At 52.8% G+C, this 15,583-nt stretch overlaps 1 long non-coding RNA gene across 1 annotated transcript in view; it reads left to right on the top strand.

The window, feature by feature from the left end:
- The window catches only part of LOC114234105 (uncharacterized), a 198,727-nt gene that overhangs the window by 92,869 nt on the left and 90,275 nt on the right, over window positions 1-15,583 (top strand). The window lies entirely within an intron of this gene.

The following is a 15,583-nucleotide window of genomic DNA, read 5'->3' as shown; positions in this document are numbered from 1 at the left end:
GAGGGTGCAGACCGAGCCTCATTCGTCTCGGCACCGCCACCTTCTAACCCAGCCCTTGGCACGTGGTCGAGGGCCACTCTCAAAGTGAATGGATGGACACGTGCACAAGCCACTGGGCCACCGGTTTGTCGGGGCCACTCTGGCCGGTCGTCGAGGGATGCGCCTCCTGGAGTCTTATCCCCTGTGGTCAGATTCGAGCCAGGACAAAGCTACGGTTGCTCCATTGTTCCCAGATAACATTTCCTATCTTAACGTCTCCGCGGGGCAGCCTGGGCCACACCCGCCCTCCTGTCCTATCACCCGCCCCCACTTGGACCTGCCGTGCAGAGAGAGCTTTCCTGTGGCCACCGCTGCTGCTGGTCTCCTCCCCGCCTTCAGTCACAGCCCTGGACAGAGAAGTAACATGTAGGTACATTTCTGTCCGGAAGTTCCCACGTTCCCCTGAGGGCCTAGGAAATGTGAAATGAAAATGCTCTACTTGAGCCTGACACTCTTCATTGTGTGACCTGCGTCAGCCCCTGAGTCGCCTTGTCTGGTGGGTAGGCCAGTCCTGTCCCCGGTCCACCCTGGAAGACACTGAGGCTCCGAAGGGATGGGACTCCTAGTGACAGAGCTGGTTGGTGAGAGAGCCTGGGACCGCCACCAGCTGTGCGCCTAAGCAGTGCCTTTCTCTACCCGTCCCTATTTCCGGAAGAGGTTGGAGGGGGTTTCACAAACTTAATGACCCAGGGCCCTTGCAAGTCTGCCAGCCCTGGAGGCTGTAAGACGCCTAGACGTGGTCATACCTGCCCTGGCGGTGACCAGCGGTGGCCTGGAGAACGAACCCAAGAGGCCTCTGGAGATGACACAGTTCAGGGTGTGGACACTTTCCCTTCTGCTGTGTTTCCCTTTTCTCTTGAACTTGACTTTTAGACCGGTTGTTCTCCAACCGGGTTTAACATTGAAATCACCGGAGGAATTTAAACGTCTTGCCACTGGGACCTGACCCCCAACGATTGTGACTTAAATATCAGCGGTGCGGCCCGGGCTTTGTGGTTGTAACATCTTCCCGGGTGATTCTTCGTCGAGAACCACTGGCTTCAGTCCCCCCCTCGCAGGGATGTTGGAAAGCTAGCAATTCCAAATTCTCTTTAGACATAGTCCCCGCCTTCCTAAAGCCAGCGTCCACTTGACCTTGCTCACCCTCGCTTAGATTCTTGGCAGCTCACATTTCCGAAGAAGTGACAGTGCTGAACGGGGAAGTGGGGGAGCCCGGGAGCGGTCCCCGAAGCTGTCCTGCGTGCCGGGCACTGTTCTAAGCACCTTCCATGTATGAACTCGTCCAGTCCACAGTCCACACCGTCGCGCTCGGAAGCTCTGCTGACATTATCCCCATTTCACAGATGAGAAGGTTGGGCATGGAGTAGATAAGGAACTTGCTCGAGCTGGTAGGGGCAGAGCTGGGATTTGGAGAGACAGAGCTGGCTCCGGAGGCACCGTCGTCGCCGCGGTGTCTGTTGCTTTGCAGGAGGGTGTGGGGCCGTGGTATACTGGTACCCACAGGGTTGGGGATTCGCTTTCCCCAGTTGATCCTTCATGCTGAGGCAGAGGCACAGATCGGATCTGTCCGCTCCGCTACACCGGAGCCTGGGCCCCCATGGCAACTGTAAGTGACAGGCAAACTCCATGGGGGACACCCTTTCCAGGTGGGCTGTTCATTCACACTCCGTGTTACACATGCTGTTACTACTCCCTGGAGTTCCTCCCTCCCCCCTTCCTCTGCCTGCTCTCTGATACCTAGCTCAAATATCCTCGCCTCTCACTTACGCAGGAGGGTCGGTGATGCCTTCCTCAGTGTTTCCAAGGCATCTCTCTCCATCCATGACCACATGGATCACAGCCTTTTTATCACAAGTCCCTCTAGGAGGAGGCTCTGCCTGGCTCATGTTTGCTCTTGCCCCAGTGTCCATCCTGTTGTCTCCAGCGGATGGCCGGCCTCTCACCCGGAGGCTGACCTCCTTTATCTTAGGTTCCACTGTATTCCAGCCATGGAGACACTATCTCCTTATCTTCTGACAATCAGAGGATTTTCTGTACGTAATGAATGCTTTCCTTCAAGGTACCTCGGGCGGCAAATTGCATAATTGGTATTTATTGTGTTTTCCTAGATGTTAGATTTCCTAAAATTCCAGGCTGTGATTTTAGAAGAATTTCTGAGCTCCCTGGAAATTTGCCCATTTTCAGCCCCGGGCTCTCTGCATTCCTGAACTTCTCAGGGCCCAGGAAGAAAAAAAGAGGAAAGCCGACCGGTTCTGGGCACGGCTCTGGGTGAAGAGAGGTTGGTGTCTTGTGTAGCGTTCAGCTTGATCCCTAAACTGAGCCACGTTGGGCAAGAGGAGGCAGGGGCCGCAGGAATGGCTTCTGATGACCAGGAGTGGAATATGTGCTTTTGTGGAAACGCTAGCAGTTGCTCAGCAAGGAGTGGTAAGGCCCCACCGGGCTCTGATGAGAGTGGGCACACGGGGGTCCCTAGTCAGTTGAGGTGCATTGTTGAGACATCACTATTGCTAAAGTGAGGGGTACAGCAAAGTCAAGTTTAACAGACGCTGGTGAATTCTTAGAATTTATTCCACAGAAATGCATGCACAGGGTCAGATGATCCTCAACATTGTTTGAAATAGCAAACGAGACTCTCTACCTATGACACAAAATGCCTCGTTTCTAATCAGGTCACTGGCTATATAAAAACAAACAAAAAGGAAAATGTGACCCAAACTCAAGGGAAAAATAGTCAACAGAAAACAAAGTAGAACTGAGATTCCAGAGCTAAGCCCACACGTGTGTGATCAATTGATTTTTTAAAATTCTGTCGTATTTTCTAGAGTGGTTGAGGTCAACAGAAAAATTGAGTGGAAAGTACACAGTTCCTACATATCCCTGTTCCTATATATGCACAACCCTCCTCACTCCCAGAATCCCTCACCAGACTTATCTGTCTGTTCCAACTGACCCACCTACCTTGACCCATCATAATCACCCCGAGTCCATACTTTAGGTGAGGGTTCACTCTCGGTGTTAGTACATTCAGTGGCACATGTATGATGACATGCATCCACCAGTGTCATCTCCCATGGAATAGATTCACTGCGCTAACAACCCCCTGTGCTCCCCTATTCGTTCCTTCTGACGAGACACCATTTGAGTGCTGCTCAGTTGGGGATCGGTGGATTAAATCGTGTTACATCCCGAAAATGGAATACAGAAATAGTGGCTTTATGAAGTGATATGAAGCATCCTTGCAGCTCTATTAACTATCAAAAAGCAATGCCCACTTTCACCGCGTTGATTTACGAAAAGGAGAGCACGCAACAGTGTGGGGAGGGTGCCGGCTATGACATTGACACAGGCGCCCATCCCAAATCCGCCGCCTGCACGCCTGCGTCTGTGCTGAACACATCCTGCTGTGCCTGCGTCTTTGCTGACTTGGAAGTCCAGGAGACAGGCCGCTCCTTGAGGGCAGGGCCTGGTGTGTCCATTTGCCGGGAGACGGCCAAGCCGAGGCTAAGCCCTGAGCCAGGCCCCTCAGGGTCTGAGAATGCACAGATCAGTAAACAGACCACGGGGATTTTCTTTCCATAAGTTCCTTCTCTCTGCTCCTCCACAAACACGTGGGAACCCCGGAAGCCCCCTCTCCTGACCTCTCCTCCGCAGCCTGGAGATGCTCTGCCCTTCAAGCTTCCTCATTATTCCCCAGGGTGCAGACACAAGTCGATGGGGGCCATGGCTGAAAGGGACCTTGGAGGTGACAGCATGGAGCTGACATTGCCAGGTAAACCAAGCAGATCTGACTTAATTGATTAATGTTGTCGTGGGAACCAAGAGACCCTGCAGCTGGTACAGGACTTCGACAGGACAGCGCACTGGGGAGCCAGACCTGCTGGGGTTTGAGTCCATGGTGCGGTATGGCTGCCCGTGTGACCTTGGCCATGCTACTTAACCTTGCTGAGTCTCAATTTCCTGCTGTGTAAAAGGAGGCCAGAAGTGCTTCTCTGAGGCTGGCGTGAGGATCGAATGTGACGGCTTAAGCGAAAGTGCCCTTTGAGGATGGGGACAGTGAAAGTGCCTCCTGCAGGGAGGCAGGGAGGAGGACCTCCGGTTGCTCTCAGGTGCCTGGTCCTTTCCAGGGAAAAGCCCAGCTCCAGGCCAGAGAGCTCACCACTTGGCTCTCGCTCTTTCATTCAGTGCACTTCTCTCGGCCGCCCGGGGCTCTCAGCTTAAGCACATAAATTAGCCCGCTCCGCCCGCCCGGCTCTGTTGTGCAGCCAGCCATATGTTTGTTCTTGATAGAGATGCTTATCGGCCGGGTAATATTACCCAGCGAGGGATGACATTTCTTATCAGAGGCCCTGCGGAATCGGAGATAGCAGCCCTTTCTTTTAGCCGCAGCCAGGCCTCCATGTGCTGGGCTGGCAGGGAAGGCCGGGAGGTGGCCAGGACCCAGGAGAGGGCAGCCTGGGCTGCCATGGGCATCAGCTGGCCCTCATCTCTTAAGGCAACCATTTCCCCATGGCCTGCCTCATGGCAAGTAGGCCGTTCTGAGATGTTTGCGTCAGGTAGAGGGCCCTGGCCTGTGAATGAGGAAGGAAGGCAGTGGCCTGATGAGGCTGGACCAGCTTGGGGTGAAGGCAGAGCTTGCACGGGTGAGGCCGTGAGCTTGTACTGAGAGCCAGGGGGTTCCCTGCTGCAGAGCCAAGTCCTGGGGCATCTGCCCTGTGGCTCTGCAGAGTGGAGGCAGCGGAGGCCAGGGACCCTCCAATCTGGTTGTGGGAGTGGTGATCTGGTTTGTGGGAGTGGTGAGGTGTCGGGTGCCCTTTGTGCCCTGTCCAGATCCCCCCCTGTCTTTTTCGGCCCTGCTGTGCGCCCAGGAGGCCAACTTGTGTAGATGCAACGGGATGGATGCCACCTCGAGCTCCTGTGCCCCCGGCTTCTGTGTGGGAGGCGCTGGCAGGATGCGAGTAAGGTCACTCTCTGTTGCCTCCCTGCTGGGTCTCTGATGGACACAGGCAAGGTCTACACGAGGGCCCTGTGTTTGGATCCCAGTTCTGGCACGCCCTCGCTGTGTGATATTGGACAAGTTGTTTAACCTCTCTGCGCCTCTGTTCAAGTGTAGGGATGCTGCCACTTTTTTGCCGTCTCTCACCACTGCCTCTGGGTCGCACTGGTCCCCGTGCCTCTCTTGCTGTAAGACACTGGAGGAAGGGGCACTGCTGGGTCCACCGGGGCCATGCGCGGCCACAGCTCCCTGCGAGGGGGCTCCAGGGCAGGTGGAAGAGGCTGGAGTGACCGCCCGATTTCGGTTCCGCAGCTTCTGTTGGGGACATATGCTCAGGCCTGCTCCCCTCCTGAATTTTGGGAAGTCCCGCCCTGCCCAGCCCTGCTCGCAAGGAATAGCCTTGCTATCCACGGAAAGGCAAAGAGAAGTGCTTTTCCCTCTCCCTGGACTCCTTCCAGCCAGGGGTCCTGCCTCTGTTTCTTTCCCGTTGACCCCACTTCCTGTTCCCTTCACTTCCCCTCCTCCCAAGCCCTGAGCCTCATGCTGGGTGTGCTGAGTTTTCCTGTCCCTCCTCAAGTCCAAATGCTGAAAGCACAGCTTGGACCATGTCCCCCTCTACTCAATAGTCTGACATGTAAGGCCCGCCCCAGTGTCACCCCACCATCGATTCCATCCTTGTGGCCTGACCTTCTCGTTGGGGGGCGTCGGTCCCCGAGAGCATGCCTTGCCCCTGTCTTTTGAACCTACACTGACTTCTTTCTTTGACTCTTAATCTCGTCTTTTCTCCTTCGGAGGCTGGTGGCTTGACTATATTGCGCGTCACAGGTGTTGCATTATTTACAGATCGAAGGCAGGGTCCTCTAGCAGCGAAAAGACTGCGACTCACTTTATTGCGATTCTCGCTTTATTGCCATTGTCTCGACCGGAACCGCCGTGTCTCGGAGGCAGGCCTGTCTTCTGCAGCCTTAGCCTTCTCACCTGAGAGACAGACGGTGAGAGGTCATCCCATCTGACGTCCCCGCGGGCTCCCCGGATGGGCGGGCTTTGTTTTCCTGGCTGCATTTTAGCCCCTGGTCCTAGATGGACAGGAGGCAGTGGTTATAAGACAGGAAGGGGGTGAGGTCTCTTTCCTAGCGGGCTGGGGAGCAGGCCAGGGGCTCTTGAGGATGGTGATAATGCTCCTGATTAATTATCAGGACGAGTCTCCTGTCGTCCTCACTGTCTGGCGGTATAACTGTCCCCCAGTGTGGGGACAGACTGGAGGGCTGGGGCCAGGCCGGGCCGGTGGCCGGCCCCTATCTGCACGTGCCCAGCTGGTTCCGTCCTTGCCTCGGACAGGTCCCTCTGATCTCCCCGCGCACAATGGATGGCAGGGAAAGAGAAACTTCCTGGCCTGGGTGATACCAATGGGAAGGAAGCAGCTGGCTTTGATGGGCCAAGGAAACAGAACCCGGGGAGAGTGATAACCCCTGGCCAGTCTGAGTCTCTCGTTAACTGGGGGGTGTGGGGGTGCAGATTACTTTCGGGGGCGGTGGGAGTGTGTGACTTCCTACAGAGGTGATCTAGAACAGGGTGGGAACAGGGTGGCATTGACCAGCAGGCGGGGAAGAGCCCGAGTTTGGGGATCCCTAGGGTTGGAGTTTCCATCAGCGACGTACTGGGAGGGATCTACTCTGTCCGCTGGTTTCTTTATGGTGGCAAAGTGGAGTTTGCTGGACGTTTCCCCCCAGTCCACAGTAAATGCTACGGCCATGACCTGTGCTGACGGGGAGGCTAACATGAACCAGAGGAAGAACTTGCCAGTTCTTTGGAGATCACCAAGCTTACCTGGGGACTGAGGCCCAGGTCAAGGTCACACAGCCGGTTGTGCCATAAACCACCCCACCACTTAGTCACTAAGTCTTAGTGGCTTCACATAAGAGCTGTTTATTTTCTCATAGTCGTGGAGGGCGGCTGAGTCCCGCCGGGCGGTTCTTCTGCTCCTCGCGGACTCACCCGGAGGCCGTGGTGGCCGCATTCATGGGCAGCTCTCAGAGGGGTGGCTGCAGTGGCCGGGGCCCTCTCTTCCATCAGTGGTCTATGCTTTTCAGGATGGCGGCCGCATCTCGAGTGGGTACCGTGGAAGCTGCCCGGCCACCCGGGGGCGAGGCACAGAGCCAGCACGCAACCTGCCCTCGCATTCTAATGGCCGGGCAGCCACCGGCCAGCCCCAACTCAGTGGCAGGAGAAACCCACCCCCCTTTCAGCGGGAGAGACCACAGGCATGCTCAGAGGCGGGAGGAATGCTTGGCAGACATCACTGACTCAGTGCCCCCAGGGCGCAAGGCACTTTCCGCGGTGATGACCCCCCAGTCTCTCCTGGCCGTAACCTCTCGGGCTCTCGGTGATAATGTGCGGCGAGCACGGCCGGCGAGGAATTCTGGAGCCAGCCCGTCTGGTTTCCAGCCCTGCCGCTGCACCAGCCGGCTGCGTGACCCGGGGCTAGCTGCTGACTCTCTGCATGCCCTAGGTTCTTCCAGGAAAATGGGGATAATATTAGCATTAGGGTAGAGCGTGTGTGAAGATGAACTGTAATATGTGTGTGTGGGGGGGTGCATATGCCTGCCTGCATGTGTGTGTACATATGCACATGTGCACATATGTACATGCGAATATATAGGGTACCCCCAAAACTGTCTACACACAATATCTGTAGATTCTATTACATTGTGAAAATGAAATGTATTTTAGTAAACACCGCCTTTATGATTATTCAAAGTGTGTATACATATTTTGCGGCTATCCTGTAGGCATATTCATACACATAAGCGTACCTGTATTTGTGTGTACACATGTATGTTTATATATACACATGTTTGTGTATACATATACACACACACATAGTTATATAAATTTAGTGCATAGCTCATAAAGATATGTCCCTCTTTATACATATGTTTGCAGCCTGCAGGGAAGTCCCAGCTTGCCTTGCCCTGGGCCTGGTCCCAGTGTCGTCCAGAGAGTTTTTAAGTTGGACCTGAGAGCTGGCGCCCAGGGCTTCCACAGCCCACGCCGGGTGCTTCTCCCTCCCGGGAGGGTTCCCACGCCCGCCCTGGGGAGGCAGCAAAAGCACCGGTGGGCCCTGGTAAAGGACAGTCTCCGGGCCCGCCCCCGGCCAGCGGACACGGAGGGTCTGAAGCTTTGGCCAGTGGCTCTGGGTTCTTTTGATGGAAAGCCCCACCGCCCACACGGCCTCTGCTCCCGGCCCGTCGCCAGGCTGCCCGGTGCTGCCTCCAGGGGCTCCACCTTCACCGATGAAGATGTAATCCTCCGCCTCCCGGAGACACCTAACGCATGGGGCTCATGCACCGCCGGGGTCTCAGAGGGCGCGGAGCACGGGCGGTTTCGTGCTCGGTTTTCTGTCGCACTGAGCTTGCCCACGTCACTGAGAACCACACGGCGTCCTCGCCTCACCTCTTCCCGGCCGAGCGGAGGTCAGGTGTAGCTCTGGGTGGCCAGACACCCTGGGCCTCCCTCCCTTTCATCATGAGCTGGTTTCCCCCCAAGGAGCAGCGTCTGGGCGATGTGACTCCCATTGCTTCATTAGTTCCCCGAGTCGTCCCACTAAGAGAAAACAACTGACATTTATTTATTATTATTATTATTTTTTAAAATATATTTTTATTGATTTCAGGGAGAGAGAGGGAGAGAAGGAGAGAGATAGAAACATCAATGATGAGAGAGAATCATTGATCAGCTGCCTCCACTGGGGATCGAGCGTGCAACCTGGGCATGTGCCCTGACCGGGAATTGAACCCGTGACCTCCTGGTTCGTAGGTCGACACTCAACCACTGAGCCCCATCGTTCGGGTGCAACTGCCAATTTATTGAGCATCTGTGCTGTCTACATAGTTTGCTCTAATTATTACCTGCAGGAAAGATGTTACTGTCCTGAAACTAGGAGATAACAAAGAATTTACCAAAAGGCACAGAGCCAGCATTCAAACCCTGGTCCCCCTCGCTGGAATGCTTGTCTCTTTCTGATAATGTCAGAGATGAGATGCATACGATTTCTCTTCAAGGTGGTAGGACCTAAGCACTTGGCTTTCACGTAGGTGAACAAATCTCGCAGAGAAAATGATTTTCCCCGTTAGAACGTACAGACTGTCCTTGGGGTTGTCAACATTCCGGAAAGCCAGGCGCTGCCCCGTGCCAGCCGAGTTGGAAGGCACCGAAGGCTTGAGTCGGGCTGGGGGCCACGCTGCTCCCTGCCTTTCTCTGTCCAGTCCTTCAGCTGTAAACATGTTTTCCTCCCCACACTTTGGCATCCATCATGATTCAAAATTCCAGGCAGTCAGCCCTTGTAGAAAGGGGTTCAGATCTGGGCACTAAATGACCCCGGTTGTGTGTGCAGGGCTGTGCCACGGCAGAGCGCTCTCCAAATTGTAGCTGATCCTCCCAGCTCCCTGGAGAGGGTACCCACTTTGCAGATGAGGAAAACAAAGGCTTCCTGTGGAGTTACCAGCGTAGCTTTTAAGCCCAGCCACCACTCCCATCACGGCGACCAGGAGTCCTGTTTTAGAGACTGTTAACTGAGTGTGTGAGAAGTGTAATCGAGGCTGCATTCCAATAAGGGACTATGAGTCCTTTTTTTTTTTTTAAAAAAAAGTATTTGTATGGGTAAGGGAGAGGGAGAGAGAGATAGAAACATCAATGATGAGAGAGAACCACCAATCAGCTGCCTCCTGCACTCCCCACATTGGGGATGGAGACCACAACCCGCGCACGTGCCCTGACCAGGAATCGAACCATGACCTCCAGCTTCATAGGTCGACGCTCAACCACTGAACTACACTGGCTGGGGGATGACTCTTTTCTTAATGAGCTGATGGTCCCCTGTGCCCGTATTTTAAAGGAGCTGACCACTGAGTACACTGGGGTGGGCACCTGACCGCTTCCCCACCGAGCACGTGGGAGCTCCCTCGGCCTCACCCCCCTCCGCTGTCTGGCACATCACCCAGTGCCTGGCTCGCGGTGGACTCTCCTAAGGACGCATGGGCTAAATGAATGAACAGCGATTCCGCGCTCCCAGTCCGACCACGTGGGAGTATGGGCCTCCCGTCTGGGCACCTTTGTACTTCATTGCTTATTACAAAGCAATATCTCTCTCCTCCAGAAAAAAACCCCAAATCCAGGCCAACCAAAGGAAGAAGCAAAAAACCCCTCCGTGGTCATTCAGAGGTGACTAATTAAAGGATGTGTATACAGGGTGTCCCCCCAAATCTATACACACTTTAACAGCTGATAGCTCAGTTTGGAAAGTGAAATATATTTGAACAAACACTGTCCTTATAGTGATTCAAAGTGGGCGTCTGCATTTTGGGGGGACGCCTTACATATGCACTCGTCATTGTTTGGTTGCATGCACATTAGCTTGTACACGGGATAACTATCTTCCCACGTCCACGCCTGCTCCCCCTCCCGGTCCGCCCCCCTGCTGGGGGGCTCGGACCCCGAGCTTCGCCACTGCTCAGTCATGTGACAGAGCTCCTCCCATTGTGCTTCAGCATGAATTCAGCTGTTCCTATTATAATCAGCGCCTCCGTGAATATTCTCGTCGTTAAATCTCCGTGACTCGTCGTTTCCTATTTATTAGGATATATTCCCATAAAACAGAATGGCTGAAGCAAGGACCATTTAGGCTGTGTTGTTCGCCACAGTGCCCTTCAGGAAGTCAGGACCCGCCTCTCCTCCCACCACCATCCCCTGAGCCCAGCGCCGCCCGGACACCTGGATGAACGGGCCCTTTGCAGCCTCCATTCCAGGGGTCCTCAAACTTTTTAAACAGGGGGCCAGTTACTGTCCCTCAGACCGTTGGAGGGCCGGACTATAGTTTTAAAAAAAAACTATGAACAAATTCCTGTGCACACTGCACATACCTTATTTTGAAGTAAAAAAACAAAACGGCAAAAGCACCCGGCGGGCCGGACAAATGTCCTCGGCGGGCCGCATGTGGCCCGCGGGCCTCAGTTTGAGGACGCCTGCTCTATTCTTTGGCACAGGTCCCAGCACCAGACACCTGCTGTTCTCAGCGCACTTGTCCCTTCCTCAGAGGACCCCCGCCCCGTGGACTGTGGGGTGCCCCGCTGTTCCCCTCCCAGCCCTTGGTTTCTGTAACACACGTCTCCATGGAATTAAATCATGATCTGTAGTGTTTGGCGCTGAGCCCGAGTGGGTCTGGTTCGCTGTTACATCCTGGTGGCCGCACGGCACGTTACAATGGTCAGAACAGAAGTCAGGGCTCCTAAAAGCCCCAGGTCGGCTGTGGCTCAGCCGCGTGGCTCACGAGTCTTCCCTTCCTCATCTGAGCGAGCACGCCCCCCCCCCCCCCCCCAGCACCATGATGGTGACGTTCAAATGAGATACTGATGGCGATGTTTTAAATGAGATACTGATGGTGATGTTTAAATGAGATACTGATGGCGATGTTTAAATGAGATACTGATGGCGATGTTTAAATGAGATACTGATGGCGATGTTTTAAATGAGATACTGATGGTGATGTTTAAATGAGATACTGATGGCGATGTTTAAATGAGATACTGATAGTGATGTTTTAAATGAGATACTGATGGCGATGTTTTAAATGAGATACTGATGGTGATGTTTTAAATGAGATACTGATGGTGATGTTTTAAATGAGATACTGATGGCGATGTTTTAAATGAGATACTGATGGTGATGTTTTAAATGAGATACTGATGGCGATGTTTTAAATGAGATACTGATGGTGATGTTTAAATGAGATACTGATGGCGATGTTTAAATGAGATACTGATGGCGATGTTTAAATGAGATGCTGTGTGAGGAGGGCGCAGCGCGCAGTTGAACACACGGCGTTGTTGCCTGGGGTGTGGCTCGTGGGTGCTCGCGGGCGCTTCCCTGCACTGGGCCCAGCTCTGCGTGCTTCATGTCAAAACGACATGAAATGGAATTTCAGTGTCCATAAAGTTTTATTGGAACACAGCTTGCCCTTTCGTTACACAGTTTGTGGTGGCTTTGATTGTACCGGGGCGGGGATGAGTAACCGGGACGAGATGGTGTAACCCTCAGCGCCCAGCATATTTACGATGTTCCCCTGCGGAAAGAGGTTGCTGGCTCGGGGGACAGGATGAGCTCATCTAATGTTGCATAATGCCGCCGTCACGGCCACCTACCCATTGTACACGGGAGGAACAGAGGTGCGGAGAGGTTAGGTCACAGGGGTCCTCAAACTTTCTAAACGGGGGGCCAGTTCACTGTCCCTCAGACCGTTGGAGGGCCGGACTATAGTTTAAAAAAAAAAACTATGAACAAATTCCCATGCACACTGCACATATCTTATTTTGAAGTAAAAAAACAAAACGGCAAAAACACCCGCATGTGGCCCGCGGGCCGTAGTTTGAGGACGCCTGGGTTAGGAAATGGGCCTGGAGGTGGTGAAGATGGGGTTTGGTTCCCAGAGCTGAGCTCTACCGGGTTCCACTCTAGCGCAGGCCCTAGCCGGTTTGGCTTGGTGGATAGAGTGTCGGCCTGCAGACCTAAGGGTCCCGGGTTCGATTCCCGTCAAGGCCAGCCCCTGGTCAGGGCTTGTGCGGGAGGCAACCAATCGATGTGTTTCTCTCACATCGATGTTTCTCTCTGTCTTTTCCTCTCTGTTCCACTCTCCCTAAAAATCAATGGAAAAACATCCTCGGGTGAGGATTAACAAACAAAAAAAGGGATGTGAAGTGGTGCCTGCGTGAATGGCAGCATCAGGACTCAGGACCAGTGCAGGGACCTCCGAGTTCTCGGCCCTTCTGTCACCCTGGGCTCTTTCTACCCCTCCAGGCTCCTCGTATCTGTCACCTGTAACCACAGGGCCAGACACACAGAGGCATTCAACATGCCCTTAAAAATGCAGGCGCCCGAAACCAGGGAAATATGATGACAACTCTAGATATGGCTGCGGGCTTTCTCCTAAACACCAGCTTCGCAGATGTTTGTGGAAGGAAGGAATGGGTCTGGTGAACGGCTCCTGAACTCTTAGGAGTTTCGAGTCTGGAGGCAGGACAGGGACCTGGGGGGAATGCGGCAAACCATGACCTGGTCATGGGAAGGAGACCTTGCTGGGCACCAATTATGTTCCTCAGGTGGTGGTGGGGGGGGGGGGGTGTCTCTCGCCACAACGCCACACATCCTTCCGTTCAGATTCCACTGCGGGAAACCGTGTTTTCCGGGCATCGCAACGGGCTCTACTTTTGTGGATTCCAAATGTTTGGTTTCTTTAAATAGCTTTGTTGAGATTTAATTTACATACCATACAATTTCTTAGAACATTTTCACCACCGCAAAAAAAAAAAAAAAAAAAAAAAAGTGTAACCTGTCACCTCCACAGCCCCCTCCCAGACTTAACCACCTGTCGTCTGCTTTATACATTTGCCTATTCTGGACATTTTGTGTGAAGGGAATCCTACCCAGTGGTCGGCAAACTGCGGCTCGCGAGCCACATGCGGCTCTTTGGCCCCTTGAGTGTGGCTCTTCCACAAAATACCAAGGCCTGGGCGAGTCTATTTTGAAGAAGTGGTGTTAGAAGAAGTTTAAGTTTAAAAAATTTGGCTCTCCAAAGAAATTTCAATCGTTGTACTGTTGCTATTTGGCTCTGTTGACTAATGAGTTTGCCGACCACTGGCCGATGTAGTCTTTCCTGCCCAGCTTCTTTCACTTAGCGTGATGTGTTCAAGGTTCACTCATGGCGTCTCAGCATCTGTACTTCCCGTGTACCCTTCCTTTCTGTGTCTGAATCACGTTCCCTTGTATGACTGTAAGGCCACATTTTATTTGCTCATTCTTAGCCAGGTGGTGGACACCGGGCTGTTTTTATTTATTTATTTATTTTTTTTTGGGGGGGTGCCATTATGCATAATGCCGCTCTGAGAGTTTACGTACAAGATTTTGAGTGGATGTGTGTTTTCGTTTTCCTCGAGTATCGATGCCCGAGTGGAATCGCTGAGTCATATGGTAACTGAGTGTGTAACTTTCTGAGGACCTGCCAGGCTGTTTCCCAGGGCGTCTGCACTGTTTTTCATTCCCACTAGGAACTGCCTGTTCTTGCTCATAATTCATACTCCTCTTTGTTTTTTTAAATGCGTTTTATTGATTTTTAGAGAGAGAGAAAGGGAGAGGAATAGAGAGATAGAAATACCGATGAGAGAGGAACATCACTGAGCAGCTGCCTCCTGCACAGCCCCTACTGGGAATCGAGCAGGCAACCCCGGGGCGTATGCCATGACCGGAAATCGAACCATTGGTTCCTGGGTCGACACCCAACCACTGAGTCACACCAGCCAGGCCATACTCCTCTTTAAACACCACGTGGTTCCATGTGTAAGTGTTTAGAGAATGCCGAATTAACCCACGGGGCTAGGTTGCCTCTGGAAGGAGGGCAGAGACGATGAGGGGAAGGGCAGTGTCTGGGGGAGGGGAAGGCATTGTGTGTCTAGGTGGTTTCGTGTTTTGAGTCTATGCATCTGTCAAAACTCATCGAACTGTTCACTTAAGCTCTGGATGTTTCATTATGTGTTGATTATCTCTACATGAAAAAAAAAAATAGAAAAGAAACATAGATGGGGAGGGGGAAAAGGGAAAACTATGCATTATCTTAGGACATGACTTCCTACCCACCTTCCCCTGGACAGAGGGCCTGTGCCTGGCAGGCAAGGCCAAAGGTAAAATGTCTTTTAATTGATGTGATGAACTGCATCTCCACAGGGAGCCTTGTTAACACCAAGGGGGAGGCAAAGGAGGTTGTTTTTCACTCTCCCAAGGAGGGGATGTCTGGGAGGGAGGGGTGTGGGCCCTTGGAGGGCCAGTCCCTGCAGTGGGGGAGGGGGGCGTGGAAGGTCTGATTCCGGGCCTTTCTGTAGAGAAGAGCTGCATTTCCCTTTGGCATTAAGATACATTTTTTAAAAATCATTTTCTCAGTTGCTACAAAACGTATTCTCCAAAGCCAGCCTGACTTTTTTTTTTTTTTTTTTTTTTGCAAGACTGCCTCATCCACCAGAACCCAGCATTCAGACAGAACACTCTAAAGCTGCCTAAATGTATCAGGGGCTGCTGAGCAGGGGACAACAGGATACAAACAAAAAAGAAGTGAAGGGTGTGGTCTCTCCCCCTTAGACTCTGCAAACCAATTTCATGGTTTGACATAAATTCCCTGGAAGATTAGGATTGGGCGAGCGTCACTAACTGCCCACGTACAAACATCAGAATTATAACATTCTTGATACATTGCACAAATTGCCTCATCTTACTTGGAGGCTAGGAAAGAGCCTGTATTTCGCTAGAAAAAAAAATAAAAAATGCATGCGATGCACGACACAGTTATTTGGGGCAAGATGTGATTCCATGTGTGTTTCTGTTTTCCTTATTGCTCACCCGTGATTTCTGATTTCCGATGACCATTTATTGCTTGTGCATTAAATCAGTTGCTAACAAAGTATTTTGCTGCCCTGGCTGGTGTGGGCCAGTTGGGTGGGCATTGTACCGTGCACC

This window comes from Eptesicus fuscus, chromosome 19, assembly GCF_027574615.1.
Source record: "Eptesicus fuscus isolate TK198812 chromosome 19, DD_ASM_mEF_20220401, whole genome shotgun sequence".
In the NCBI taxonomy this organism is placed as follows: domain Eukaryota; kingdom Metazoa; phylum Chordata; class Mammalia; order Chiroptera; family Vespertilionidae; genus Eptesicus; species Eptesicus fuscus.
This window is presented reverse-complemented; position numbering and strand designations above follow the sequence as displayed.